Source organism: Solanum tuberosum, unplaced genomic scaffold (assembly GCF_000226075.1).
Source record: "Solanum tuberosum cultivar DM 1-3 516 R44 unplaced genomic scaffold, SolTub_3.0 scf00074, whole genome shotgun sequence".
NCBI classification, from domain to species: Eukaryota; Viridiplantae; Streptophyta; class Magnoliopsida; order Solanales; family Solanaceae; genus Solanum; species Solanum tuberosum.
Genome location: NW_006238998.1, coordinates 1,950,425 through 1,968,811, shown reverse-complemented (window position 1 = coordinate 1,968,811; position 18,387 = coordinate 1,950,425). Strand labels below are relative to the sequence as shown.

The following is an 18,387-nucleotide window of genomic DNA, read 5'->3' as shown; positions in this document are numbered from 1 at the left end:
ATGAATCCTAGCTTGTTCTTCGCTGAAAGAGCTATAATAACCGCCTTCTCCAGCCACCATAACTCCTATCGTCAAAAACAATGGAGACCAGGTTCATGCCGAGATAATCAGAAGGGTGAATGTAGAAAGCATGTGATGAATCCACTGCATTAATTGCAGAAACTCTATCACTCGCTTCTGTGATTTGAGTATTGGATGATTCAATTTCAACCAATTTTTAAAATAGAGAAAAAAAATGAAAGCGAAAGAAAAAAAATTAAAATTAACACTGCTCTGATACCATGAACGAATAAATGAAGAACAATATATAAAATTTTCTTAAACTATACAATTAGGTTGTATTTATACAAGTAAAATGACATCTAATGGTAAACCCTAAAGGAATAGAATATTCTCAAGATCAAATGAAAAAGGGAAAAATATCAAAAGAATATTTACAAGACAGAACTAGAAAAGGAAAAAGAATATCTTCATATCTGTGCAAAATATATGAAAATAAATCCAATAAAACAAAACCCAAACTAATTTAATTTTGTCACAACAATGTCCGCTTGGACATGTACACTCTCTGCTTCCCCTGTTTATGTTCCTCTTCAACAACCTTCCAATTCATTTACCCAAAATCCACCAAGAAAACTACTTTCAACTTCATCACCCACAAGTAGACTCATTTTCAACAAGAACCCACCTCAGAAACACCCTCTGCAGCTTCATGGATCGATACTCCTCGGTCCCAAGTACGCTTAAACTCCTTCAAAGAAGCAATCTTTACATATATACAGATGACTTCTGAAGGTGTAAGGCCTGATAATTTTGTTTTCCCTGCAGTTCTGAAAGCCTTCAGGACTTGAATCTTGGAAAACAGATATATGGGGCTGTTGTTAAATTTGGGTATGATACGACATCAGTCACCGTGGCTAATTCTGTTATACATTTACTTGGGAGGTGTGGTGGGAGTACTGATGATGTTTATAAAGTGTTTGATAGAATTACTCAGAGAGATCAAGTTTCTTGGAATTCTTTGATAAATGCTCTTTGTAAATTTGAGAAGTGGGAGTTAGCATTGGAGGCTTTTAGGTTGATAGGGTTAGATGGATTTGAGGCTAGTTCGTTTACGTTGGTGAGCATTGCGCTTGCTTGTAGTAATTTGCCTAGGACTGATGGGTTGACGCGGGTATAGTTTGAGAATAGATGATAGGAGGATTTATACAAACAATGATTTGATGTCTATGTATGCAAAACTAGGAAGGGTGGATGATTCAAGAGCTGTTAGCAGATAGAGATATTGTTTCGTGGAATACTATTATAACTTCTTTTTCACAGAATGACCAGTTTCGAGAGGCGTTGGATAGCTTTAGAGTCATGATTCAAGAAGAAATAAAGCCTGACGGAGTCACAATTTCTAGAGTTGTTCCTGCTTGTTCTCATCTGACTTTGCTGGATGTAGGGAAGGAAATTCATTGTTACGTCTTGAAGAATGATGATTTGATTGGGAACTCATTTGTTGATAGTTCATTAGTTGGCATGTATTGCATTTGTCAACAGGTTGAAAGTGGGCGTCGAGTTTTTGACAGTGCCTTGAAAAGGAGCATTGGGATATGGAATGCTATGCTGGCTGGCTGGCTACACACAAAATGGATTCTTTACAGAGGCATTGATGTTATTTATAGAGATGATGGAATTTTCTGGGTTAAGTCCGAACCCAACCACTGTCGCAAGTGTTTTTCCGGCTTGTGTACATTGTGAAGCATTTACCCTTAAAGAAGTCATCCATTAAATTGGGTTTTTGCAGATGAAAAATACGTTCAAAATGCATTGATGGACTTGTATTCTAGGATGGGAAAGAAAAATATATCAAAGTATATATATTTGACAACATGGAGAGTAAAGATATAGTTTCATGGAATACGTAGTTTGCGGATACCATGAAGATGCACTTATTATGTTACATGAGATGCAAACAACAACAAGACACAATGACTGAGAATAATGTAGAATTTCAGTTAAAACCTAACTCAATAACCCTCACGACTGTCCTTCCTGGTTGCTCTAGCAAAGGGCAAAGAGATACATGCTTGCTTATGCTATTAGAAATGCATTGGCAATGGATATTACCGTGGGAAGTGCATTGGTTCATATGTATGCAAAGTGTGTCTGCTTAGATATTGCTAGGAGAGTTTTTGATAGCATGACTTCCAAAAATGTGATCACATGGAATGTTCTCATTATGGCTTATGGGATGCATGGGAAGGGAGAGGAAGCCTTAGAGCTTTTTAGGATGATGGTGCTTGAACGGAAAGTGAAGCCCAATAATGTCACATTTATTGCATTTTTTGCTGGATGCAGTCACTTAGGCATGGTTGACCAGGGTCGGGAATTGTTCCAAGAAATGGTATTGAGCCAACTGCAGATCATTACGCCTGCATCGTTGATTTGCTTGGTCGATCAAGCACACCTAGAAGAAGCATATCAGCTTGTAAATGAGATGCCCTCTAAGTACAACAAAAAATTGGCGCCTGGAGTAGTTTACTTGGTGCCTGCAGGATAGAACTTGGTGAAATTTCAGCAAGGAATCTCTTTGAGTTGGATCCACATGTAGCTAGTCACTATGTTTTACTCTCCAACATATATTCATCTGCTGGGATTTGGGAAAAGGCAAGCATGGTTCGACATAACATGAAAAAGTTGGAGTAAGAAAAGAACCTGGATGCAGTTGGATTGAATTTGGAGATGACAAAGTGTTCTATGTCTATCTCGAGACTTTGTCAGAGAAGATGAAAAAAGAAGGTTATGTGCCAGACACTTGTTGTGTTCTTCACAATGTTAACGAGGACGAAAAGGAAAATCTACAGTGAAAAATTATAGCTATAGCTTTTGGTATCCTCAATACACCTCCTGGAACGGGTTGCAAAGAACCTTAGGGTATGCAATGACTGCCATGAGGCAACTAAATTTATCTCAAAGATTGTGATCATTGTTAGGGATGTGAGGAGGTTCCATCATTTCAGAAACGAAACCTGTTCATGTGGAGATTATTGGTGTATGGTGATATAGTATGTTTTGTAGATTTATACAAAATTCTGTTTATATATTCTTTTAATGTCTAAACATAGGTAAATGCACTAACTGTAACTTATATAACATTTTGCGACTAAAATAAATCTCTTACTTCCTGTCATTTTTTTAAAATTTTAATAAAATTTTCAGTGACTTATTATTGATAAATGAGAAAATAGGTAGAAACTCATTATTTTGAAGGATATGAAGTGAAAAGAAACTTTTAGATTCCGAGTCTTGGACTCGCGAATGATACTCTCTCTGTTTCATATTACTTGACACAACTCTTAAAAAGGGAGCAGCAAGTATTCAATGTTATATTTTCTACTAAGAATAGTATCTTACATAACTTCCAGTAGTTTTTAATTTTCATTGTATTTACAAATTAATTTCTGATGTGATTGTTTTTTTTTAATCATTTCTTTTGGACTGTTATCTATATTATATGTACAAGTGAAACAAATATTGAATTCATGTCAACAAGAACTGATATGTTTGCAATACTAAGCAAATATTGAAAGCTCTCATTTAGATACTAAAAGGATGCAAAATGAGGCTTTTAACTGCCAATGAAAATGCCTTCACTCTCTTTACATCTTAGCAAGGCAGAAAAAAAGGAGAATTAAACAGACCATTTGGATGGCCAAGTTATTGCCTAATACTATAACAAAGATTGTCAGAAATAGAATTTCTACTAACAAAATTGTCTTTGCCACTCAAGATATACAACTCTTCATATTTGGACAGCATCTAAGCCCGTGTGGGGTAAATAAGCTTCGTATTCCACTATTCCTCCTATAAAAAAACAGCCTGAGGAGGGCCTTCATCAAAGAATGACTTCTATGGTACATTAATCTGCTAACAAGTCTGATGTTATGTTGCCTCTTCCACCTGTGGCTGGCGCTTAGGTTGACCACATCACCTTACATCTTAGCAAAAGCTTCAAAGCTTTTTCCATGGTTGTCTTTGGGCTTTAAGTTCTGTCACCAAAATCAGTATAGGCAATATCAATTTCCATTTACAATTTCTATCAGCAAATACCAAAATTTATCAGCTATCCCAGCACCAACAACTTCTCGTGGAAAAAAGAAAGTGTTGCTGTGACATTTTAATATTAATAAAAATATATTATGTCACATTATATATCATGTTATGTCTACTGATGGACATTACATTTGTGCCTCTTTACTCTCATCAATTGTGGAAGAAAGTGGTCATTAGTATTTAGTAACTTATGTAACCACCAACTCTTCATTTCATCCATTATTCTATCTTTATGTCTTGTAACTTATGTAACATTTGAGCCATTCATTTGACAAATTTACTACTCACTATCTTCCTATTCATTGCAAGGAAGAATTCATCACCTATAAATAGTGTGGTCTTCCTACCCTCCGGGGTGGCCCAATGGTTTGAGTTTGGGACTTCCATGTTGGAGGTCTCAAGTTCGAAACCCCTTGCCAGCGAAAGCAAGGGGTTTGCCTTCTGGGTCGAGCTCGTTGCACCAGGGTTGTCTAGTGCGTGTTACCTCTCCTATGTGGTTTGCGAGCTATTGCATAAGAGCAGAGGTTTTACCCTGTGCACACCCAAAGGGTAGCGGCTGCGGGTTTCCCTTGTCATAAAAAAAATTGTGTGGTCTTCCTTTGTGTGGGGGGAGAAGAAAAAACAAGATAAGTACAAGATATATAGAGTGAAAAAGATGAGTAGTATTTTATTATTTTTATATTGAGATTAGTGTTGTAGTGAAAGAGAGAGTTGAGACGAAGAATAATATTTCAAGTCTTCAACTATATTCACTATATACAAGAGAGTATTTATATGTTGAAGGAATGTGTTCTTATGTGGAGCTTTGGACTCTTCAACTAATCCGGAGTTGTTTGAGTTGTACGACGTTGTTGGGCTGTTGTATCCTGGAGGGAACAATTCAAGAGTATTACTGCTGGATCAATGTAGATTATGCCGCAGTGGGCTTGAATCTCCTTAAAGAGAGCGAGATATTCGTGCCTCAGCCTAAAGATTTGTTTATTCAATTTTGTCATTTTATTTTCAACTGTAATATATTGTATTTGTGGTATATTACACCAACAGAAAGAAACAGAAACTCAACCATTAACCTACTTCAAAGTCACTCAGGTAGTCATTGATCTAGTTGAGATTTGTACAGACCTTATTCACTTCTAAATTACTCGCAAAAAGAAAATGGACACTTCACAAAACATCTATTGTATTGTATCAATAATAAGCAATAACTAACAGGTAAGAAAACATACTGACATTCATTGATATAGAGTTAACAGTAGTTGCAGAAACATTTGTAATTAGCAATCAGCAAAAGTAGCAGCTTCATCTCAATGTAACAGAATAAAAATATATAAAATTGAACCTTAAAATCAGTAAAATCATTGATGAGAAATAACAAATTCGAAGACAAAGACTTGGAACAAAAAATCTAATGAAAGATACTAGCAGAAAGCATTGCAAAAAATGTTGTCTCTTCAGTTAGGCACGTTTTGTTCTAACAAAAACAAATTTACCAAATATAATGTGGTATCAAGCAGTGGATATTGTGAGGTCATACAAATTACTTACAATGATATAATAGTTCTTAAGGTCTTCAATTTTGCAGAGACAGCAAGTGTGGAATATGAGAGGGCAGAGGCTCATCAGCCATTGACACAAGGGTGATATACAGGAATATGAAGTCATACTAATAAATGCTTGAACGAGTCTTTACATTTGCGACTATTCCCAATAGACAATTATGAACAACTGATTGTGGTCCCTAAAAAGATTAAGCACAAAGCACTCAAGTGTGTCGCCTAGTGGGAGAACCATGAGATCTCAGGTTCAAATCTCAGTGAAGGATAAAACACAAAGTGATTTCTTCCCATCTTTCCCAGCAGTTTGTGTGGCTGCCCAGACACCACCGTCATTAAAAAAATGATTAAGCACAAAGTATCTGATGTAAGAAACAAATGATACTGGAATTCAAGACATTACGGAGACACTTTTACAAATTCTATTACTTCTCGCTAGATTAAGGCACAAAGTCATACAAGTCTTTTAACATGAATTGGGAGAAAACGCTAGAGTATTCATCCTTGATAGATGTTTTTTCCTGCTTCGGTCTCCTGCATCATTAATTTATACAACCACAAAGGCACAAACAGGACACCAAAACCACACGCCAAGAGTACACCGACAATTTGAAAACTGTGGAAATTAGACAACCACAAACTTCACTTTATCATCCATCAAGACTGCAGGAGACCATGTCATGCAGTCATTATGTCATAACTTTTTATCAGAGATCATTATTGATTCCAAAATAATTTTCTCTTATAAATACCTTCTAATTATAGTTATTATTCAGCAGAAGCTAGCATATCAAGACACAATGTTTGAAATTCTAGCACAGAGAGATTGCACCAAACCTTGGGTACTGGAGCAATTGTTCGCCTATGTCTGATTGTAAATCCGAACTTTGCAAGCTTTAAAACGACCGGCTGGCCATCATCAGGGTGGTTTCCCTATAGACATGACCCATTCATCTTTTGTATGCATACTCATAACCAGTGATAGAGATATTTAAAACTGATGACAGAAATATTAAATACACAAAAGGAAGTACACATTGCAAACATACCAATGTTACAGGGTAACGCAGCAACTCCAGGGGATCTTCCAAGGTAACAGAACTGACATCCTTCACTTAGATCATGAAAAATGCATTTACATCACTAACGATCTAATAAGATAAACTTATCCCATTGAACTAAATGAGGAAGGCATTAAGTACAGTGATTTGTAAAGATATACTCCAGGTGCAATTATATCAAATGCAAACAAAAGCAAAAGGTAATTCAGTTCAATGGGAAAGAGAAGGCTCCGCTCAGCAACTTTGGAGGAATTGCAGTATTTTTTTTATTATAATAATATAAACGCGGAAAACTGGTATTTATACATGTGAAAGAACTCAAAACCAAGTTCAATGAAGTGCTTATCAAAATACCTGTGAAAGCGAAGCCCGCTTGGGAACGTATCCTTTCTTGTCCCAAGCTGAACATAGTATCCATACGGACCATTCTTCATAAGAATCTAAAGAGAAAGGGCATAGAGGTGTTTAACTCCGAGAACACACAACTAACTAATAGGTAACAAACAACTAGTAAAATCAATCAACTGATATATAAAGGGTTTTGATGTGGAAACCTTCTCATTTGAAGAAGGATGGACACCCAGCAATTTCGGCGGCTCAACATTTCTTTTAGTGTCTTCAGAGGTGATATCTTCATCCTCTTCACCATAAAATGTCTTGGCAATATACCAATCGATATCAAAACTACATCAGCCAATGACTTGAAACCAACGGCATAGAAAGAGAAGGAGAAAAGTATATAACTATACTTCTTTTCATTGTTCTGCACTATCAAGATAATAACAGATCAGTTACACTGCAAAGAGGTTCATAAGTTCATGTGCTTACAACTTGCAAGGTGTGATAATTGAGAGGAAGATTTAATGCTGGAAAGAACGAACCTTAAGTTTAAGCTAAAGAATACACTCCACATGCTTTAGAAGTAGCAACTCAAATTGCAAAAGATGTACAAGTAAGAACCAGACAAAAGGGGGGAGGGAATTCTTTTTTCCCCCATTGCTTTGCATGGGATAACAGTACAATTTTAAGGAAGTTCCCTGGCCAGTGCTCGGGGAGAAGTCTTCATGAGAAAAGGTAATGGTAGGAAGACAACTGGTCAGGCCAACGACCTCTGAACCAGAGTTTCCAAGAAATGTTTGTACTTTCTTTACAGCAGGAGGCAACTGTAGCTGATCTATGGAACATTCAAGGGTGGAACCTTATTTTCAGAAGACCACTTAATGATTGGGAAAGCGAAAATTTGGTAGAATTGTTAAAAGTTATTGGAACAATTCAAGGATATTTCTACTGTTGAGGATAGTTTAAGGAGGGATGGTGAGAGACAAGGTAATTTTACTGTCAAATCTGCTTACAAAGAGGGCAATACTTCCAACTTTCAAATTCACGAGTGGCCATGGAAGTTGATATGGAAGGTGAAAATACTTTACAAGGTTGCGTGTTTCACCTGGTTGCTAGCCAGAGGATCAGTGCTCACCCGGGAAAACCTTGGTAAGAGAGGTTATCCCTCTCTATTCTAGATTTTTTTTTATCTGTGGAGAGGAGTCACAGACCATTCCATATCTCTTTTTGCATTGTAAAGTGACTTTACAATTGTGGAGAATGTTTCTCAACTTCAGGGTATAAGTTGGGCTATGCCTAGGAACATTGTAGATGTTCTAGCAAGTTGGAACAGAGAAGGTGCCAACTCAAACCAAAAGGAGAGATGGAAGGTCATTCCAGCCTGTATTTGATGGACAATATGGGAAGAAAGGAACAAAAAATGCTTTGAAGATAAATCAAGTCATTTCCAGAAGATAAAGTTGAAGTGTTTCGTATTTTTGGTGTAAAGGAACATGCGTAGAAGTCTAGAAGATCATGATTCAATTTTTTATGTTTTAGACCCCTTGTAGATGATATAGGAGCTGTAAGTTTGTTCTCTTTACAGTCCTGTAATTATGGATGATCATACCGTCTTTGTATAGTGATAGCATCCACGATGGCATACCTCCATTAAAGTTGATGGATTCAATTAAAAATGAAGATGTTTACCGTGGAAGAAATGCCCAAGAATTATAACAACAAGTGGACTAAGTGCTACATATATTTCACGGTCCAAGTTTAAGTCCAAGAGCCGAAAGATTGGGGCCACATGAAGGCCAAGAGGAGGGCCACATGGAGCCCAACTGAACCATAAAAAAGAGCTGAAATTTCATGCCATAAAAACTGTTGAAGTCATGTGGGAGTTTTGGTGGAAATTTGCCCCTTCTTTCCTTTTTCTTGACAGATAATTATAGGAAAAAGTTTGACATTATTTTTACATGCTTTCCTAAAAGTTTCCTAGTTATTCCATAAAAGTAGGATTCCAGTCTCATGCTATTAGGGATAAATTCAACTATATATAGAGGCGAATTTTGTTATTTTCAATAGACATGATTAATATTATTTGAGAGTTTTCTCTTTTTTACACCTTTGTGTGTGATGACTATGAATTTATATCTTACAATCTTATAAGAACGATTCTTTTAAGAGAAAAGATTAGTTCTTAACTTGATATCTTTGATTTCTATTAAAGAAGGTAATTAGCCTTATACTAATTGTTGTCTCTAATTTCTTCGAAATAGGGGTCCAAGTCACTTTTGATCTAAGTTCTTGAATTGACTCTATTAGTACCATAACTAATATTGATCCGCTAATTTGAATACTAAGATCAATTAGGGTTCTTAGCACTTTATCTTGAAATTTAGGAATTTTATTCTCGAATTTCACATATCTTTCAATTCTTGTCTTTAATCTTTGTATTTGCGCTTCCGCATTATTTTCTTGTTTATTCGAGTAACCCGATTCTTATCATATAGTCTTACTATTTATATAAAATATGGTACCTATTTCAAAAAAAAAAAAAAAAGATCCAAATCATGCTAACTTGTTACTCACTTGCATTTTTGGGTGTTGGTCACAACCTATAAAGTAGCCTGCACCAAACCTGCTCACTTTGAAGATTAAAGTTCCCTGAAGACAGATTGGGCATGTCCTACTTTCATTAGGAAGAGATGCAAACAGAAAATCACCAAATGCTTTCTCCAACATCTTCTCCACCTGATGAATGTGCACATTACCAGTATGTTCACAATACTTGCTAAATCTAGTCCAGTAATCTCTCAAAAGGCCCTTCCATTCAGTCAAACCAGCAGAGACATTATCAAGTTCCGTCTCCATATCGGCAGTGAAGCTATAATCTGTTACTTCAGTAAAGTAATGAGAGAGAAATGCCGATACCATACGCCCACGAAATTCAGGATACAGTGTTCTCCCTTTGGCAATGACATAATTCCTGTCCTTTAACGCTTTTATTGTGGCTGCTGCATAAGTAGAAGGTCTTCCAATGCCGAGCTCCTCCAGCTTTTTGACCAAAGACCCCTCAGAGTATCGTGGTGGAGGGTGAGTCTGGTGTTGCTCAAGTTTCACTTTACCCAAATACATTGGATCCCCAGCGGTTAAATTCCTAAGAGCCTCAAATACTTCAGAACGATCATCCCTCCCATTCTCATTATCTCTCGTTGAGTGAGTTTCTACATCCTCGTAGACAGCTTGGTACCCGGGAAACTCTACTTTAAGCTTGATGAACGGAAGATTATGGATTGGTCAGGTTTCCCAATATCAACTTGTATCTGTTCGATGGTAGCAGGTTCCATCTGGAATGCCATGGTACGGGACCATATAAGTTTGTATAGCTTAAGTGCATCATCATCCAGCACCCCAACAAGCTTTGAGGGTAGCCTTCGGATATCAGTGGGTCTAATAGCTTCATGGGCCTCTTGAGCATTCTTCACCTTCTTGAAGTAGTTGCGACCATTCTTTGATGCAAAATTCTGTCCATACCTTTCACTGATATAGGATTGAATGTCCTTGGTAGCTTCATCTGAAATGTGCAATCCATCTGTTCTGATGTAAGTTATCAATCCTGTTCCCTGCCATCAGATAACTGGATTCCTTCATAGAGCTTTTGTGCAAGTTTCATCGTATATGTTGATGAAAAGTCCAATTTGTTTGCGGCATCTTGCTGAAGTGTTGATGTTATATAAGGAGGAGAGGGCTTTCTCTGCCTTTTGGTTATCTTAGAGCTAACTTCAAAGTTTGATGAATTTATCTTCTCTTCAATTTCCATTGCTTCGGTATGAGAGCTAACAGAGAACTGACTTAATTTCTTGGTATCAAAAAAGGTCAAGTGGGATGACAAAAAGTTATTGGTTAAATCTAGGTTTTTGTTCTTCTTAAATTCAACCAGGACTGTCCAATACTCCTGTGGTTTGAATCCGTCAATTTCCATTTCTCTGTCACATATAAGTGATAGGGCAGCAGACTGAACCCGACCAGCAGATTGACAACCAGGTAATTTCCTCCACAGAAGTGGAGAAATGTTGAACCCAATCAGGTAATCAAGAGCACGCCTTGCAAGATAAGCATGCACTAAATTTGCGTCAATCTCCCTTGGAGACTGGAGGGAAGCTTTGATGGATGATTCAGTAATTTCATTGAAAACAACCCTTGTCACATTAATATCATCACGCACGCATCCTGTTGCTGTAACATCTCTATAATGTGCCAAGAAATAGCCTCTCATTCACTATCAGGATCTGATGCAAGAACAAGATTCTGGGCTCTGAGGATCAATGACAAACAGATAAGAAACTGAGCATGACATCGCTTTAAACAGTTCAAGCTACAAAACAGCTATTTTATGAAAAAAAAAAAAAAGAAGGGAATCTTGTGTGTCTTTCCATTCTCTGTGTAATTGTCAATTTGTTAACTGAACATTATGAAATGCGAAACTGGTTTTCTTTTTTCATCATAATTATGATCATTGAATTGTAGAACAATTAAAAAAAGAACTATGAATCACATAATCACTACTAATCCTCACCAACATGTTAGCACCATGTTAATAGATAGCTAATCAGAAGTTGGAACAACAGATAACATACCCACTTAGCGCAACCTTTATGCTTTTGAGATGAGTCCAGGCAGCAGAAGGGACCTCCCATACCATGCTGAAGTCATCATCTGGTCGGACAGATCCAGACCTTGCAGCCAAGTCCCTGACATGACCATAACTGGACAGGACTTCAAACATGTCACCGAGGTACCCTTGAATAACTCTCGCCTTTGTGACAGACTCCACCACCAGTACAGGATTTTGCTGTCGGATGATATAGTTTTGGCCATTTTTTTGGTCCCGGGGGCTTACTTTTGCTGCTCACATCTGAACTCTTGTCTGGTACTAACTTACTATCAGATGACAATGCAGTTGCCCCATTCAGTTCTGCAAGAGAATTGCTTCCCTTGGTGAATTTCCTTTTCCTGGGAGAGGTTCTTTTCACTTGGGCCAAGTCAACCTTCATTGAGACATTATCAGCAGGCCCTACTCTGGAAGAATGAACGGGCAAACTAATCTGGAATACTGCAAGGGTAGTGCAGGTAATTATGCAGCAAAAAGAAATCAAATATGGTAATTTTAGAAATTGAAAAATTGCAAACCTCTGATACTGCTGGAGATTCCTCATCTTTAGCAGGGCTAGACTTCTTTGCTCGGGGAGTCTTAGAAACTTTTGGCTGATCTACTGTAGCAGAAGCAACATTTTTATTCTTTTTGCTTCTTGACTGCTTCTTTGCTTTCTCGTTCCCCGTGGATGTTGGTTTCCCATTATTACCAAGAGGTATACCTGAAATGTCCAGGTTGACATCCTTCTCATCAATCTTTACAGGGGTGTCCTTGGAAATGACCAGATCAACATTCTTACTAGCTGATACTTTAGAGCTTGGAGTGCCTTTTTCACTCACCTTGTCCGACATAGCATTTCTTCTATGAACAGCCAATTCATTTGACCGCTCTGAGTGATTCTTTAAATTTTTAAAGAATGTTTTATTTCCATCACTAAAAACTTTTGCTCCACCAGAGCCTTTATCTGCTATTGCTCTTGCATCACGGGAAAAATGCATTTTTCCATTTGTGTTATATGACCGTGAACCTATTCCTCCGAATGGCCTGAAACTGAAGATAATAGGCATTGGCGTACTCGGAAATCCCTCCTTCGATAGCTGAAGGATACTAAATGCAGAAGAAGATCCTGGCTCATTTGTATAGCTTCTGATAGGATGAATTTTCTGTAGAGACACGACTCTTAAATTCCTTGGTTGCCTGGCTCTAATCCCACAACATATCCTGGACTTACGGGACATTTTCTCAAAGCTGTCAACAGTTGCGAATGTCGAACATTGCAAGCAATTTGCCTGATAATTATGTAGTGTCCTGTTCTGCAACTTAACAAAAAATAATGTAACCATCAAAATGTGTATAAATCTTAAAGAAAATATAGAGCTTCACAAAGTAGAGAAAAAAAAAAGAGTAAAAATATAAGGTCTAAAGATCCCTCAAGATGTGCTACAAAAGCTTTAAAATTTGGCATTAGTTAGGGCACAAAGATAACGGAAAGAGCTTTCTCGAGTTGTTTTCTTTTAACTGATAATGTTGTATTCCGCTGCATGCTGGAGACCTCCAAAAAGAGCTCTCTCAAGTTTGGTTCACAGTAGTGAGTGATCCTAACCAAAATAGCATAAGCTTATTCCATAAGCATTAAATAAACTAACTACTAAAGTTTGCTCTTCGACTCTAACAGGACATGGATAATAAGAATAATACAAATGGATAATGTGTGTGTTACTTATCTCTAACTCAACTGCAACTAATACAAATAAAAGCTTCAGGCTCTGAAGTTAAATAAAATTATGCATCTCAAAACAGTCAAATTATTCCCTATTGGTTTCACATTTGCCATTTTTGTTTCAGGGATTCAACTCAAGGAAGTCGCATACCCCATTTCTGTTTCAGGGTTCAATTCAAGGAACGTGAAATAAAATAGGACGACCGATATAACTACTCTATGCAATCCCTTGAAAAGACAATAGTACAAAAGAAAAGGGAAAAACTATAAATTTACTTTCTTCTCTTTTCCTCCTAACTTCTACCTTCCAACAAACCAAGAGAAACTAAAAGTCTCTAGTTTTTACAAGGAAAAAACTAATCATAAATTGAATCCTGATACCAAAGAACTAAAATCTCTAAGCACTCTACCTTTCTTATACACTCAATCACAATTTCAAATACATGATTTAAATGAGAATTCCCCAAAAGTGGAACTCCATAGCAATTAATATTACAAGTGTATGAAAATCTTTACAGATAAACAGAATGAAATACTAAACACCATCAGTAACAACAACAAAAAAATGAGAAAAGTTAGCATATTGTTGGATTCTAGACTAAGCTTTTAACATTTTCAATTTCCTTTCTTGTAATTTCAAATTTCAATTCAAATGAAAACAACCAAATGAACAAACAAGAAAAGAAATTTCTTACCATGATCTAGTAGAGGTGGTAGTCAATAGCTGCTGAACCAATGCCATTCAAAACCCAAGAAGCTATAACTGGAGACAAGATAATGGAAAGAGCAAAACCATGAATTTGGAACTCAAATAACAATTTAAAACATCATAAATAGCATTCTTGATTGCTATTCTTTAACTTTAGAACTAATTTCAAGAAAAAGATTAAAAACAACATAAATGAGAGACCCTTATGTGGACTGCAACCTTATGGGGGTGGGGTGGGGTGGGCCGTAGGGAAGAAGGAGGCAGTTTGTGAACGGTGAAGTGTGAAGGGGTTTTTGGTTAAGAAACAAGAAAAGAGGATGAGAGGGTTTAGCAGTAGGTTGTACTAATGATCAGGTGTGAAAAAATCGAACCGACTGATAAATCAAATCGAAAAAAGTATTATTGGTTTATTGCTATTGGGTTATTGGGTTAAAGGTTCCTTAATGGTTTTATAAAAAAAATTATCGGGTTATTGGTCCGGTATTGGTTTTCGATATTGGGTTATTGGTCCGGTCGATAACCCATTAAGGGTTAAGACTATAGTAATTTAGTACTTTTACATATACATACATATTAATAAATATTAATCTCAATATCTTAATAGTTATGTCTTTGTCATTTAGACATCAATTCATACTTCGCTGTGACTTTCAATTCACAACTTTACATTATACAAATCGTTAAAACCTAAAGTAAGAATCACATTCCTCTTTATTTCTCTTTGTGTTACACATGTATAGATCCAATGTTGGGCCAAGCCTTGCCAGCCGGTAATAGCCGAAGGCATAAAAGGGGGACTACGAAGAAGTTTCGGGAGTTACGAAGGAAGCTTCGAGCTCATATTGGTCATGGGTTGGGAACGGGAATTGAACTCTATGAGATCGAATCTCCTGTTGTTCCTCAGTAGCTCAGTGGTAAAGCGGTCGGCTGTTAACCGATTGGTCGTAGGTTCGAATCCTACTTGGGGAGATTTGATTGATTCTGAATTCTTTAATTCAGAATAAAGGGGCTCGCTTTGCCCGTTAAGAGTAGGTAACCCGTTCCCTGTCTTTGTTTCTATTGCATTCTATCTCATCGTATCACATTCTGTTCTGCGAGATTAGAAAATTTACATATAGGACAAATGCTCCCATTACCATTTCTTTTTGTATTTCTTTTTTTTTGCAATTCATTTTTATACAAGTAGTTATTAGAGTTGAGATAACTTTGCTTGACAATTAGGATCTCGTTACAAAGAAAAATATGAATAGCAATCATAGATATCTTACCAATCCAATTGGGTTTTTTCTAAACGAAGCCTGGATACTTCATTTATTTAGTCCAACCAAGCCAACCATAGTCAGAGTCTTCCCTGCGTGCCTAACATCCACTCATTCTAGTCGAGTGCCTTGCGGTGCCTTTAACGATGGGAGAAGGCGATACCGAAAAGAATAACTCAAGGGCACCTACTGAATAAGTCTCCAATCAATCGTAGACGGGTGAGAAAATGGATTTGCCTCTTTCATTTAGTGTTCATTGTCGAATCGGACGCTTAACCCCCGCCCCCAACTACGGGGGAAGTATTATTATTTCTATTTTATGAGCTTTTGTAAAGTTACATTATTGTCTTGTCGTGTCAAATTTATTAGAGAAGTCATATATTTGTTTTATAAGCATGTTCTTATTGGTTAAACCGAAAACCGAACCGTTAAGGACCAAAATTGATAAACCGAAAACCGATAAAAAATTATCTTATTGGTTCGTTATTGATTTAGCAAATTCAAAAACCTAAAACCGATAAACCGAACCGATAATTCATAAAAACCGACCGATGCACACCCCTACTAATGAGGATGTCATTTTTTAAAATATGATTTTTTTTTCTTATTTTCTTATTCTGTGTGCTGTTATTTTTATTTTTTGTAAGCTTATTAGAATTAATTAAAATCTAATTATTTCAATAAATTGATTTATCATTTTACTTCTTTATTCAACCTATACCAACCATAAAAAAATTAATGAAAGAGTTTGTTTGGTTCTTGTGGAATCAAACTCAATGGAAGATGAATTAATATGAAGATTTGGTAGGAAGATAATTAGTACAAAATAAAAGTCAAGATAGTATCTTGGTAAGTGAAATTTAGGTAAATCATAAAAATGGTTTTTAACCTTGACATTTTTGACACATAGTGATGTACTAACAACATCATGAAACAGTGGAGTCTATGACAACAAATGGGTCTTAGACTCTGGTTGTACTCTGCATATGACATTCCAAAGAGATTGGTTCAGCAACTATGAAACAAGTGGAGGAACCGTATTAACGGACAAGAAGAAAGCCGAGAAAACAAACAAATAGGAAGAGCACTATGCAAGCTTATAATTAAGCAAATATATAAAAGCTATCACCACCTCAAGCAGTAAAACAAAGTCGTTATGGCTATGTTACATGCAACTTGTAAAATAGTTGGCATTGATTCAGTTCGTGTTCGCTGCCATGATGGAATCATGAGGACTATTAAAGAAGTCTGTCATGTTCTTGATCTAAAGAAAAAATTGATCTCCCTGGGTACTTTGGATAAACAAGGCTACAAGTACATGAGTGAATGAGGAGCTATGAAAGTGACTAAAGGGTCTTTAGTCATGTTGAAGGCCAAGCTGGAGGATGGCCTCTACACACTTGCAGGAAGCACCATTGTTGGCTCTATAAATACATCTACAGTGCAGTTATCTAATGATGACAAGGCAAAATTATGACACAAGAGATTAGGCCATATGAGCGCACGAGGACTGGAGATGTTGAGCAACCGCAACCTTTTGAATGGTGAGAAGATCAACACACTTGAATTTTGTGAGCACTGTGTCTTAGGGAAGCGGAGAAAGGTCAGCTTCAACACTGGCAAACACAAGACGGGAGGGGTGCTAGACTACATCCATTCAGATTTATAAGGTCCATCTAAGCTTCCATCGAAGGGAGGAAAGATGTATCTTTTCACATTCATTGATGATTTTTCATGAAAGGTTTGGGTGCGTTTCTTGAAGGCAAAAAGTGATGCTTTTGAAGCATTTAAAGAGTGGAAGATTTTGGTTGAAAATCAAATGGAGAGAAAAATCAAGTATCTTCGCACATACAATGGCTTGGAGTTTTGCAGTGAAGAGTTCAATGATTTCTGCAAGGTTTATGGGATCGCAAGACATAAGACGGTCAGGCACACACCACAGCAAAATGGAGTTGCCGAGAGAATGAACATAACTCTTCTTAAGAAGGCTCGTTGTATGCTCTTACAAGCCAAGATGTCCAAAGTATTTTGGGCTGAAGCAGTTCATACTGCTTCTCATATTGTCAATCGATCTCCAGCATCAGCGATTGACTTTAAAACTTCGAATGAGGTATGGTCAGCTGAACCCTCTAACTATTCATACTTGCGAATATTTGGGTGTCTAGCTTATTATCATATTAATGAAGGAAAGCTTGAACCAAGGGCTAAAACGGCCATATTTGTAGGGTATGTAGATGGAGTAAAAAGGTACAAACTTTGGTGTTTGTCCTTACTCAAATTTGTAGTTAGTAGAGATGTTGCCTTTGATGAATCCTCTATACTTGATCCTCGTAAAGTTTCTGTGGAGTTATCAAGAAACGAGAACAACGAGCAGGTGGAGCTACCGGTGGAGCTTACCAAGGAAAAGGATCAAGAGATTCAAGTTGATGAGTCAAAAGTTGCAGATCTTGAGGAACTTTCTGTCAATGAACCATACACAATTACGAAGGGAAGGGACAAAAGGCAGATACGAAAACCGGAACGTCTTATAAAGCAAGAAAATCTAATTGCACATGCATTCGTAGCTGCAGAAGAAGAGATTAAGGATCTCGAGCCCTCTTCGTATGTTGAAGCGACTTCTTGCAAATATGTTGCACAATGGCAATTAGCCATGATGAGAGATGGAGTCTCTTCACAAAAATGAGACATGGGTCTTAGTTAAAAGGCCAAAGGGGAAGAGGACAGTTGGATGCAAATGGGTCTACGAAAGAAATAGGGTATTCCAGAAGTGGAAGATGTTAGGTTCAAAGCGAGATTGGTTGCAAAAGGTTTTAGTCAGAAGGAGGGAATTGACTATAAGTAGCTCAATTCGAGTGCTACTAGCATTGGTTGCACAATTTGATTTAGAGCTTCAACAACTTGATGTCAAAACTGCTTTATTGCTTGGTGATCTAGAAGAGACAATCTATATGGATCAGCCTGAAGGTTTCCTAGCTGAAGGAAAAGAAGATCATGTATGCCAACCGA

At 37.0% G+C, this 18,387-nt stretch overlaps 1 non-coding gene and 2 pseudogenes across 1 annotated transcript; 2 read left to right on the top strand and 1 right to left on the bottom strand.

The window, feature by feature from the left end:
- LOC102597192 (pentatricopeptide repeat-containing protein At3g57430, chloroplastic-like) lies at positions 1-3,054 on the top strand (annotated as a pseudogene).
- A 6,542-nt stretch (positions 3,055-9,596) lies between these two features.
- LOC102596869 (DNA topoisomerase 1-like) lies at positions 9,597-14,372 on the bottom strand (annotated as a pseudogene).
- Positions 14,373-15,019: 647 nt separating this feature from the next.
- Positions 15,020-15,091, top strand: TRNAN-GUU (transfer RNA asparagine (anticodon GUU)). Its single transcript has one exon. It is a non-coding gene; the product is annotated as a tRNA-Asn (tRNA).
- The last annotated feature ends 3,296 nt before the right edge of the window (positions 15,092-18,387 follow it).